The sequence below is a fragment of the Rhea pennata genome, chromosome 2 (genome assembly GCF_028389875.1).
Source record: "Rhea pennata isolate bPtePen1 chromosome 2, bPtePen1.pri, whole genome shotgun sequence".
Lineage (NCBI taxonomy): Eukaryota > Metazoa > Chordata > Aves > Rheiformes > Rheidae > Rhea > Rhea pennata.
The window spans coordinates 128,322,669-128,335,801 of record NC_084664.1 but is presented as its reverse complement, the minus strand read 5'-3'; the positions used below and the strand labels follow the sequence as shown (position 1 = coordinate 128,335,801).

General features: G+C 36.6%; 1 protein-coding gene across 5 annotated transcripts in view; it reads left to right on the top strand.

The window, feature by feature from the left end:
* CHD7 (chromodomain helicase DNA binding protein 7) overlaps positions 1-13,133 on the top strand; it is a 130,832-nt gene that overhangs the window by 59,088 nt on the left and 58,611 nt on the right. The window lies entirely within an intron of this gene.

Here is a 13,133-nt window from a genome sequence, read left to right as displayed (position 1 = left end):
TGTTGATTCATACTATCATTAGTTACTTTCAAAGGTTGTCTTGGCTACTGAGTTGAGCTGCCAGCTTCACATGTACCGTCTTAAGAAGTATTTCTCAATCTTCAATTTAAACAACACCTGGATTTTGTGTCCATTACCCCTTTTTGAAATCTGGACACAAATCTGATTACTTAGATTGTTGGAACATGCATCTGACTGGCTATCCTAAATTTATACCCAATTTGTTCTTGTGCCAATTTTACCCTTCGCCTTAATTCTTTTTCTTTCCTGTACTTGGACCTGCCAATGTTTTCATGAATAGCAATCTATCTAAAATAAGCTAAGTTCTTCTAGCCTTCTCCCTCAAGATAATACTTACCTGTATCTGCTTTAACCTGTAATTGTTTTTTATGTGGACGATCAGAACTGTATACAGTATTTGTAGGGCACAAATACTTCCCTGTGTTTACTGGGAATCAGCCTGAGATGTATTTTAATGTTTCATTTTCTTTTCCTTGCTGTTACATCACACTAGTTGTTTACAGGCGTCCTGAGATTAAGTACAAATTTCTTGAAAGTAGTCTTCAGCTGTACAGTCTTATGTTTCTTCACATAAACATAAATGAAACCTGAAGTTTGGTTATAATAACATAGCAGAAAACATAAAAGTACTGAAAGATTTGAAGTTTGAAATGCCTATGAAGTGGTACTTAAATTTGTGATGGCTTTATGCCAATTTCTTTAATATTTCTTATTTAATGCTAGGAATCTGAATAAGCTCAAGCTACTGTACTGTTGTTAGAGTTGCAACTGCCAAATGCTTAAAGGACACCTTTCTTTACAGTAATATTTAAAAATACTAATTCCTCTTACTCATCTGCAATCCTCTTCCGACAGCTTGAGCTCAGGGCTGTAATGGAGCCTATTACAGGCAAAAGGTGTATGACTCAGCCATTGAGCCATTCAAACTCTTGGCTTTTTTAATTGCCACCATTAAATCTTTAGTAGTTTTCCTCTCATAAAATAGAAATTATTGGTGTAAAAGGCATCACTGCTAAAGATATATTTTATCTTTTGTCTTCAGATTTCTATGAGTTGATCAGCTGCAGATGTTTGAAGATTGGTTAGGTTTTTTCTTATCAGAGTTTTTTTTTTTTGAGTTACAACGTTTTCTTAATACTTGAGTACATCTAAAACAAATGAAAATGTAAGAAAGCTATCAGACAACATGCTATGTTTTCAGGTTTTTTTCTTTTCTATTTAGAGACAAGAGAGGGAGAAAAAACCTTACCTTCCCATCACATGTTTTAATCATCTTAAAACTTTTTTAACCAGAGGACTGGGTACCTTCTGTGTGACAGAATGGAAAAAGTTAATTCTTGAGTATGTAACCCAGGAAGTACTCATAATTCAGCTGATGTTTTAGTTTGTTTTGTAATATTCTTGATTTGCTCTATCGGAAATTGAACAGAGAAACAGCTATAGTTTTGCAGGAGGGTCAGATAGAAGAGGAAGTTGAAAGGGCACAGCGAAGGTGAAATGGTTAAGTGTTCAAAGCTGTAGAAAAATAGCTTTTAATTTGTGTTTTGTGCCCCTTTTCCTCCCCGAATGCTCTAAGGCATCACTTTAAGTATTCACATTGCTGTGAATGTCCAGTAAAATACCTCTGAAAAAGATGTGATGAGGACATCTGAGGAAAGGGTAAATGTTCTTAAGTATATACAGTTATTTTGTTTGTATGTACAGTTTGGTAGAAAGCTTTAGGTATTATGTCTGTGTATACTTTTAAGTGTTTGTTAGAAGTTTGTATCAAGAAACAACACAGTGAGCTACAAAATGTATTAAACTGCAAGTTAATGTACACATTTCAGGTGCTGGTGTCTGCAGAATTCCAAACTGCAAAGCTGGAAGTTAAGGGTCAGTCTGTGTCTGAGTTGTAATTGTAAAATGTTTTACACTAGGAATCAGAATTTGTTTCATTAGTAACATTAACTATGGTAATTCTTTTATTTTCATTATTTGACGCTGAAACCTAAATGCTTTATATTGACTTCTAAAACCCGAAAATGTGTTTAAAACTTGTATTATTTTAGTATTATAGTAGAGTTTAAGCATGAAAATTTTCCAACAAAAAAATGTGTAGACATGCACTGTTGCATGCATCACTTGCAGGATGGTCTGTTGGTTAATGTCTGGAGAAAGCTTCTGAGTGTACTGCAGGACAAAAATAGTATAACACTGGATAAAAGGGGGTTATAAAAGTCACCTCAAGTTATGATTAGGGATAGCTAAGAAAAAAGTGTGGGTTTTTTGTTGTTGTTTTTTGTTTGTTTTTATGAAGGCAGGTGGAGAGTTGTTTCTCCTTTAGTGTGAAATATTTGTAACTAAGGGAATGGCATTTAGAAAGTTTATACAGACTTTTAGACCATTTAAAACTGCATCTAGTAGTATTAAGCACACTCACATGGACTGTAAGATTGAAACAGCAGCAAGAAAAACATCTTGAGATTTGGAGTAGTCTTAAATAGTAGAGGCAAGATGACTGATTTACTGTGAACATCATCTGATGATATCAAAAAATGTATTTACCCAATAGGGCCTTTTTTGTTAAAGTCTAAGAAGAGACCCTTTTCATCACAATAATAAAGTCAGCAACTTTAAAAATTAAAACTAGAAAAATAAAATAGAATTGTTTTAGAACAGGATTTCATTGCCTTGGTGTTGTCTTAAGTTTTTTGTCATCTAAGAAGTTAATGGAATTAAAGAATTCTCTGAGTGTGTCTTTTTTAAAATTTGCAATATAAAAAGTTCTGATTAGAGAAGTTCTGACTGTAAAAGATACTTAGATTTAGCATGAGCTGAAGTAATGACTCTAGAAAATTTCATTGATTGTGGATACAGCGCATCTTTACTTTGGGTGTGGGGCATTGGGAGAGGCAAAAGAAACCGAAGTGCAGTATGTATAAAAGTGATGGTGTTTTTATTAATACTGTGAGCTCATTTTTTTTAACCTATTAAACCCTATCTGCAATACTTCTTGATGAAATTGAAAAACCTTGCTGCAACCCATGGAAGAGTTTGGAATGTTTTATTATTTAATGAATGTACTTACAGATGGTATGATGGAAGTATTGCAGGACTTTTAAGCAGGACTTTTTTTATATGTATAGCAAGAAAAATCCAGGGGTTTTTGAGTCCTGTCTTAGCTCCATCTGGTAGACTCTTAAACATCTAATGCCATTTCCCCTTGCTTGAGCTGCTACAACATGATGTGTGTTTATACATTTGGGAAAACTTGCTCTTTCCTAAGAGGGCCTTGTAGATGGAAATAATAAGGTTCGTTAAAGCTTTTCTCTGAATTGTAACCTCTTCTTACCAGCGTGGTAATCTGATGCATGTTTGTCGTTAAACTGTTGATTGATGTATTGTTGATATGTGCAGGCTGCTTAAATGTGCATGTTTAGCGAGTTTAGAATCAGATGCATGGTGGGAGGGCGGGGGAAAGGAAAGAGGGAGATCTGAAAACCAAAAGGCTGGGCTTTTCTTTCTCTCATCTTGTATGAGAGGCGTTAGGACTAAGTGACAGAGAAGCTAGGTCTTACCAAGAGTCTTACTGAAGTACTGGAACAAATACAGGATGCTAAGAAGTGCAGTCTTATAAAAATGTTTGCAACCAGTTAGCTGGTGCTTGCTATATTTTATTGTTTGGCCGTATGAAGTAAAGGCCAGTTGCAGCCCTTCATTTTTACAAGGGACGGCTTGGAGACCAGCTGGGGTTCCCAGCCTGTCTCCAAGAGGAGCTTTCCCTCTGAGGTGGGAGAGATGTGTTGCAGACCCTTGCTCTAGCATTGCCTTCAAACAGGAACTAGCGGCCGCCTGAGCAGGGATGCGTGGGGCCAGCAGTGTGCGCGTGCTGCAAGAGCCTCAAAAGAATTAGCTGGGACTTGTACCCTTGTCTCCTCAGGCTGTTTAGAAGACACCAGAAGATACTGAGCCCAGAAGAAAAGAGAGGATAATATGTATATGCTAGCATAGCAGCTAGTCCCTGAGCATGAAGTGTTTGAAGCAGAGCTTGGGTTTTTTCTGGCACAGACGTAGTGAAAAAGTGTCTAGAGAAGCTGGACAGAGTGAATAGAGGAGAAGGGAATGGGAAAAGGAGCTGTCAGATTTTGGCAGGGAGGAAGGGAACCAGTAGGGAGGGGATGCGTAGGAAACTTTGGCTTGCTGTTCAAACAGAGTTGGAGAGTATGGGGAGCCCTGTATAAGGGGAGGTTGTGTTGGGAAAGAGGCAGTAGCACTGTGGGATAGAAATGGCAGGATGGAGTTGGAAAGGGGTGGTGTCAGAGTGCTGCTATGCAGGGAGGGGAAGTGGTGGTGGGAAGCATGTATGCTCTTCGTACACACGTAGTGGTGCCAAGAAAATGGATTGGGGCAGTATGCACTTCTATCCATGTCGCATTGCCTGTGCACATCTCTGCCTCTGCATGCTTCCTTACAGTTGTCTTTGCAGTTTGGTCCTTTGGATTCATCATCTAAGTTCTAAGGTGTTTCATGCTGGTTTTGAAAACAACGGATCAAGATTCACAGGATGCCCATCAAACAGGTGGTATTTCTGAAGACTGTATTTACTTGATTCTTAGGCATAGCTGAACAGACAGTAGAAATAAAAATTGCCTGGCCTGGTATCTTTGGCTTCATCTAATAAAAAGTCCATGCTGCTTTTCTCCCTCTCTCCCCCCCTTTTCTCTCTCTTTTTAAATTTTTATTATTTTTGTTTCCCCTTCTGTGGAAGTGTACTTTATCTAAATTAGAGATTTTGAGATCAAAAAAAAAAAAAAAAAAAAAAAAAAAAAAAAAAATCAGAGGCATACTTTCTGAATTTGCAATTACATATTTAACCTGTGAAATAAGTTTCTCTGTAGTTCTGGTGTTAGAAGAGGAAAAAAAAGTACCAGAATAGAAATGCCCTTAGTTGCTGGCGTGGTGTGTAATAGTCCTGCTGCTGCTGCTTGCAGCAGTAAAAGCACAAACAGAACTTTTTTTGTTCATCTATTGCGGTCAGAAGGAGCAGTGTTTGCACTGAGTACACTGAACTGTGAATTTCTCCCCAGTCATAAACCTGATGCTGTTTGCTCTGTGCCACTGTGATTCAGATCTGAATGAGAGTAGAGAAATGTATTGCTAGAAGTGGATGTATGCTAACTAAGGTCACTTTTAAAAAATGTTTTTTCAGTGATTTTTAAGTCTTCCATGGAAAAACAAAATTCTAGGGGACATATATTGCTTTAATTACTGTTGTTAGGCTTTAACACACCAAGCCAGTCAAAGCTGTTTCATTGAAGTTTTCTTGGGGGTGGAGTGTTAAATCACAGTCATACCTGATATTACAGAGCTATAACCTGCAATGATGATGATATAATGCTAGAACTGCTTACTTCTGGAAGAGGATAACTCGTTGCATATTTGACATTCAGTAGCAATCTTGAAAGAAGTATGCTGGAGGAGGGAGGAGAAAAGTATATGCAGGACAGTACAATTCTCATCTTTCCTCATGAACTTTGATTTCAAAGCATGACTATAAAATGTGCCTAAGAATCAGAAAATGTTCCAATTTTACTACCACAGAGAAACAGCTTCATTTTCATGGTGAAACTGTTCTTTTTTTTCTTTTCTTTTTTCTTTTTTTTTTTTTTGGGGGGGGGGGGGGGGAGGGAAGAAATGTCAAAGTAAGCCCAAGAAGAGAAACTCAGCCTACATATATACTAAAATGTTAAGTTAGCCTTTGTAAGGCTTATGTATATATGCAATAGTTTTAAAATCATTCTTTCAGCCAAATATATATTAATCTCCCCCCCTCCCCTCCTCCTTGGGAGGTTGAAGTATTATAGTAGGTGCTCTGGAAACTGTTTCACTCTGACATGCTCTTATTTTATTGCATGACTTCCCGGCTTGCCTGGAGTTGTACAGCCCTCACCTTGTTTCAGAGGGGTTGATTGGAAAGGGCTAGTAATAAACCTTACGGGTATTCTCTAACTAATCCAAGGAATTCTCTCTAGTAAGGATTCAATATCTTAAAAGTTGAGCTTAGTAAAGGAAATATCCCTATTTTTAAATACACTTCCTATTAAGAAGTTAAGGTATTCAGACGACGACGCCTATGGGCTACCTTGCAGTGTGTGACACTGCGCAATAGGACTGTTGCTGGTCTGCCTGTCATTTTCCCACCTGCACTTACATGCACACTGTGCGCATATAAGCTTCACAAAACTTCTGTGGTGAAACTGCTGTTGGCTTGTTCCCAGTGTATTGACTGATGGCTAGTGGAGCGCGCACAAAAAATCGAGGTCTCCTTTGACGTGGCTACGGAAGGAAGAGGTGCCAGAGGCAGAACACAAGTTGTCAGTGTGAGTGATCCAAGATTGCCATTATGAGTCCAGTACCTAAATGTCCCATCCCTTTATGTGTCAGTGCTGCCAAAGCTAATAAAAAAAAAATTGCTAAAAATGTGAATCCTTGACCTGTCTTCTTATTTGGTGATGATGGAGAATGGAGTGTCAGGATTGTGCTAGCTATTGCTGTGTTGTATTTAGAACCTGCCCTGACTGCATTAGCAGCAATCTTGCACGGGCATCTAAGCCAGGTAAGCCAGTGTATATTAATACTTTTGTGTTATAGGCTACCTCATAGTAAAATGTTTGTCTTGTGGACCATTGCATTAGCAGTTATAAAAGTATCACTGCTGTAATTCTTATGTGAAAAAGTAATTTGGAGAATACACATCCCGTTATTTTGAGGTTGGCAGTTGTCTGATATTGTCCAATAAACATCGGTGTTGATCTTGGTCAGTGATCAGCAACAATATGACCTCTTGCTATGGGATATTTAGTTATTTTTGAACTGTGAACAAACTCATCAGTGCTCAGTTTGCTGACTGATATTCCATAGGTTTAGTAATACTATTCTCTTGCTTTATGCAAAAGTGAAACAGTGTTGCTACATGTGATTATTATGAAATATAACGGAATTTTTGATTTTTGGATGGCCATGTTGGTGTCATCCATCTTTTGTAACCTGTGTTACTGCATAGAATACATGACCACAAAATAAATAATTCTAATGCTACAGTTATCCTGAGACTCAATTAAGGATCTCTAATCTATTCTGCATATTATCTTTTATTCTATGGGGGAAGTCTATTTATTATATGGGGGTATTTGCAGCTCCACCAAATTAGCACTGGACAGATTTTTGCAGTGATGGCTGAAAGCATTAAGATGGGTTTTAATTGTTCCCACTCCATTGTTAGGATTCTACCACCAAAAAAATCGAGTTGTCCTGATTCAGAGTTTTTTCTGATAACTTTAAGTCAAAAAATATTAACTTTTTTTTGTTCACACCTGTTTTTTAAAAATAGTCTCTGTTAATAGTAACAGAGCAGGAAAGCTCACTTAAGAGAGAAAACGGTATTGCAGTTCACTAAAATGTGAACTTTTGATGTAAAGTGATTTTTATTTCTCAAATTACTTCTTGCTAAGAAGGTGTTGGCAGAACTTGTTTTTGGTACATTCTTATCTGTATTTTGTGGGAATATTTAAGTGTGGCAACAGATCTGGTAATTACAAGATTCCTGTTGAGCCTATTTATAAATTAGATGCCATTTCTTTCTGTCTCAGCTTGTGTGATGTCTTTTCATTTATTGTGGAAAAGATCATCGACACTTTCGCAGGTTTATAAATGCAAATCATTGCTTTCAAACTTCAAGTTTTAGAGGGGTTTCTGCAGTACTGAAATACCAGTGCTTCCAAAAAGCATCACATTGCCCAAAATATTCCATGGTCTACTAAGTATTTTCATACAACAAATAGTACCGTCCTTGAAGACCTCATAGTTAGAACCAGAATTAGAGACAGTAGCTTCAGAGTAAAGGAAAGGGATCACTCATGAAAAGAAAAGAGAAATTCATTAGTTGAACAAGTATTGGAAAGAATTATGGGTATAGTAGTATCCTTGAGGATATTTGTGCACTTTACTGTAGAAGAAATTGTACAGCTGTACCCTTGTTGAATGTAGCTAGAAGTATTTGGCTGAGATTTCTGAGGTAGTGCTGAGTCCTGTTTACTGTGGAATTTCTACCGATACACTAACTTTGCAGCAGGACAATGTCTGAAAAATATTTATGTTGGTCTACAAAGAATTAAGCATGGTGTATGGAGCAACAAGGCAGGCCTCATGTTTAAAGGGTTGAAAAGACAAGTCGAGAGTTGCAGGAGCAGTGTGTTGTGCAGATAGGAAGCTTTGAAAAGGAGAGTTGTGATCGGGGAAATTTTCCAAATGGGTTTGTTTATGGGATAGTCGTGATTAGTAGTTTTAAATAATACAGATGGATGATGAATCCTTTCCTTGAGTTTTGAAAGGCAGACTTATGGGGCAAGTTCTACGTGGGATGGTTTTTAACACTTTGAGGGCCTTGGCACCAGATACTAATTCTGCAAGAGTGCCCTCTGCGCCAGTATGTACAGCTCTGTTCCTGCCTGTGTTGTTGTAGTCTTTCTAGTGTTTCTGTTTCTCTTGACACAAATTGCCATTAACTTCTTCAAAGTGAAGGTGATAACAGAACTGTAATTGCTGCAAAAGAGAATATTCAGTAATGATTTACCTTAAGTGAAAATTTCCATTTTATAGGTATTGTATTGGAGAGGTTTTATTTTGGAGGCAGTGGGAACTGATTGGGTGCTTACTTTACTGTTATACAACTTAGTTAATAAATCAAAGTCCAAGAAAATTTAAATAAAATGTAGTTACAGTACATCTTTTCCAAAATAATGGAGGAGAATAGGGAGTGTGGAAATACACCTGAGAGAAATCAAAATAGTCCTGGTTAAAATAAAATGAGCTTTCTGGTTAAGTGCTGATGTTTAAACTTGACAAAGTTAGCTGAGTCGTGTCACATACTTTGCTGCTCTTGCTTCAGCATTGTTAAACCTCAGTGATTGGCTCAAGCTGCTGCTCTGCTAGGGAACTGACACTCGTCTTCTCTTAGCGCTTAAGTAAGATTGCGGCTCAATCCGTGTTCAAGAGCCAGAGAGATTCTTCTCCTTAACCTCCTTCGCCGCCACTAACCCTCCCCGCCATAATCCTGCATCCTGTCCATCTTGCCACTTTACATAACAGGCCTTGTTTGAGACATCTATCTGCTCCTTGGGCTGCGGAGGATAGTTCAGATCTGAATGCATAAACAGCTGTGAAATGCATGCATCTTGGTTCTTGCTTTATCAAATCTCAATGACTTAAAGTATGTTGCAAATTTAAAAATAAACTTGAATTCTAGAAAGGTGATATTTTGCACTCCAGAAGAAATTTCTCAGATACAGTTTGTTTTTTGTTTTTTTCCATCCCCTCCTCTGATATGTTCGGCTTTTTTTATTATTATGAAGAGGCATATTACTGTCCAGGGTAACCTGTTGAGCTGCAAATTATTTTGAACGTTCAGAGTACTTGAAAATTTCTATTTTGTTCTAATAACTTGTGATCTTAGTGTCCTGCATTGTGATATTGCATGTTAATAGCATTGATTAACTGTCGAGCAGTCGGAATTGATGAGAAAACATCCATTGTGAAATTAAATGGCGTTACCAAAGACTGTACCATGCTGTTGGTTAGGGAGGAGACTAGACCCAGTAGTCTGTGGTAGGAGTATTAATGTGAGCTCCAGGTTTTTTCACATGATTAAAACAGGCCATCTGTTCTTTGTTAAATGTTTACAAAAACAGCTTTTCTCTAAAAGATTTAAAGAGATGTGGGTCTAGTAAACACACCAATATTTTTGAGCACCTTTTTCACCTTATTTCAAATAATACCAGAAATAATTTTGCTGCAATATCAAATAGGATTAATACCTATTTGTGTTTAATCTTTACTAGTTTCTTTCCTGTAGAAGATTAAATTCTGTACCAGTGTGCTAAATTATAGCTTTGCTTATTACTAAAGGCAGCAGGAGAACTGATTTGAATGAAGTATGCAGATAAATCTTTCATCTTCTGGTTAGCAAAGTAATACGTGTCTTTTTATAGTTTTGTAATTGGAAAATAGGATTCTTTCATTTAGAAGTTGCAGCCCTCTAACTACAGTTAATTCACCATAGATTTAATGTAGTAGAACTATTTGAAATAATTCCCTATAGTCGGCTTAAACTAATATTTACTAATGTGAGCATATTCTTCTTCCTCTTCTCCCCTCTCAAGAAAGAGCAGAAAAATGGTTCTGGCTAAAGAAACGCATCTTTCAAGCTGCCTCCGATCTATTCTTCTCACTACATTTGTGCTGCTTCTACACAGCTTCACACTAGGGAGCAATGTAGGGTTGTCAGTTAGGGATACATGGTTTTAGAACGCTGCAAAAGTATAGACAGAGACTTCTTAGAAAAAATTAAGTTAATCGTATCTATTTCTGAATAAAGGCTACAATTTACATGATTATATATAAATGAATTACAAAATGTAACAAACTGCAAAGGGAGTAGTGTGGCAAAAGTAATGCATTTTTGCAAATGATAGGACAATTAAATATAGGGCAGAGTTACCTTTCTGTAGTTTAATGTTTTGGGGATTGTGAATGATGTGAAACAAAAATGTTTTTTTTTTTTTGTTTTTTTTTTTTTTAAGTTTTATACTTTGTTATGCACCTAACTTGTTCTTGTAAATAAAAGATAAGTTTTTATATTCTGATTTCATGCATAATGTTTGCAAGTAATATGTAGACTAAATAGTATTTGAGAGTGTTCAGAATGGCTTTTGTGGATAAGTTTTGAAGGTAGTGAAGAATCTGAATTTTGGTAGGCTGGTATCTTCTGGAATTGCACCGAAGATAGTTGTTAAGGTTACTAGGTAGTACCATATGGAAACAGTCACTTCAGTTTTCATTGCTTAACCTCATGTCAAGACTTTACATTAAAACTGCAAATGTCAAAAAATAGAGGACTGGCACTGATCTACAGACTTGGAAAGCTGTATACCTTATACTCAATTTCATTTATTCTTTTTCAAAGGTTGTTAAGATTCCTTTATTTTAAAAAAAAAATGTCTAGAAAAGAGGCAACTTTTTTTTTTAAATTAGAGTAAAAAGCTAATATTCAAGTATATAAAATAATATAAATCTATATTGATTTCATTGACTCAGTCATATAACTAATGTAGACAGAGCCTTGAAAATTTGATATAACTAAATTTAGGTGGTATTGTTAGACTTGTTGCAGTTTTTAATATTCATTAGATTAGCTATTTTGCATTTTTTTTAAAAAAAGTTGAAGAATTGCAACTATCGCCTTTGGTTTATTTCTAAAGAGTTTACTTTTTAAAACTTCTAAAGAGTTGTACTTCGTAAGTACAACTCTTAAGCTTATATGTAGTTGTTTGTAAAAGTCTCTCCTAATACTGCAGTCCAATACTGCAGTTCCCAACCTAAGGTACTCACTAAATACAAATTTAACAAATAATGGGAAGGAAAACATAAATTTCTCATGTGTTAGACATAGTAAGTGAACAGTATCAGCTGAAGAAAAAGACTGAGTATTGCTGTGGACAGCTCAATGGAAACTTTGTTAAAACTTGCGGTTGATGTCTCAGAAGAACTCAGGATGCATGAAGTATGAAATGGAAGATAACATAATAGTGTTGACTGTACTGGAGATTTTTTTTTTTTTCCCCCAGGTATAATTTTTTGTGGTATGTCACTATTTTCTAAAAACACTAAATTGAAAGGGGTGGAAGAGTCAACAAAACCTATTAACTATATAAAAATATCTTGCAAAAATTAGAAATATTACTCTGAAAGCTATGAATCAGAAGTATTATGTGATGTGTGCGATATTCTTGTCCTTTCCAACCTAAACATAAAAGTTATATGGTATAAGCAGATAACAGTATGAGGCGCAGGTAAGAGTGTTGTTCTATGTCATAGCACAGAGCTGAGGAGGCATACAACTAAATTCAAGCAACCAAACTGAAAACAATTACAGGATTTTAAAACCATATATATTTAGGCAGTGCATAGTCAGATTGCAGAACTCACTGGCATCACTGACTGCATGAGATCAGCATTTTCAGTGCAGATATCCAGTCTTTGTGAACTTTGCAGCATGAAGATATGTAAGTGTGAATGTTATTGTGACCACAGATTTCTAGAAGAGGTGCTGATTCCTACTTTGCGATTGCTTGAAGTGAGTTTGTTTGAGGTGGGTCTTGAAGGATGTGGTGCATCAGCTTTGCAGCAGAGCTGTTTCCACTGAGACTGCAGCCCTGGGAACATGCAGAAGTTGCACAAAGTTTTTGATTAATCAAGTAAACCTAGATTTTCTCTGCCCTTCAGATTTTCTCTCTTCCTGGAGTCTTCTGTAAGGAACTGTAGAGTCCAGCTTGTTCTGTTCAAAACTCTCCTAACCAACAGTAAAGTGTGGTGTTTATTTCTTGGTAGGCGTACCGACTATCCTCCTTGGGTAGTTTCTAAGCATGTGGATTTATTCAAGGTAAAGGTTTTCTTGCTGCAGTGAAAAAATGATGAAAAGTTAGGACCTCACTAGTTCAGTTTGTTAACATTCAGACAATTATATTAATATATGTGGACAAATAAGCATGCTTTCACTTTCTGATGTAATGCTGTTAAGAATTTTATTTCCTAAATTTTAACTTACCTGCACTGGATTTTTTTTAGGTCCAAGTCATTAAAGTATACGTCTGTACGTACACGTCACTTCTCTTCATGCACAAGGGCTGAATTTGCAGTCATGCATTCGTATGCTTGCCACTCCTGAGTGCTGTTTGAATAAAGAACAGGAGGCAGGAACCACATTACAAATAGTTATGCAGGCACTGCTGTTCCTAAAAGTAAAAATCTGTTTTGCTACAAACCTTTCTTCTGCCTGATTCAATGGATCAAGCATCTCAAATGGCTAGAATTTGTGACCCAGTCAGGCTTGACTTCTATGTTCCTGCTTTTCCATAAAAATGAAGGATAGAAAAATGGTGTGGCCATATATGCAGTTGTAAGAAAGACACTGATAAGGTGTCATAGCATTACTTTTCTCTGTGGAAAGCACTGTAGTCCTGAGTTTACAACTACTGGCAGGCAGTGAGGAGAAGCAGGTTAAAGCTTTGACATAC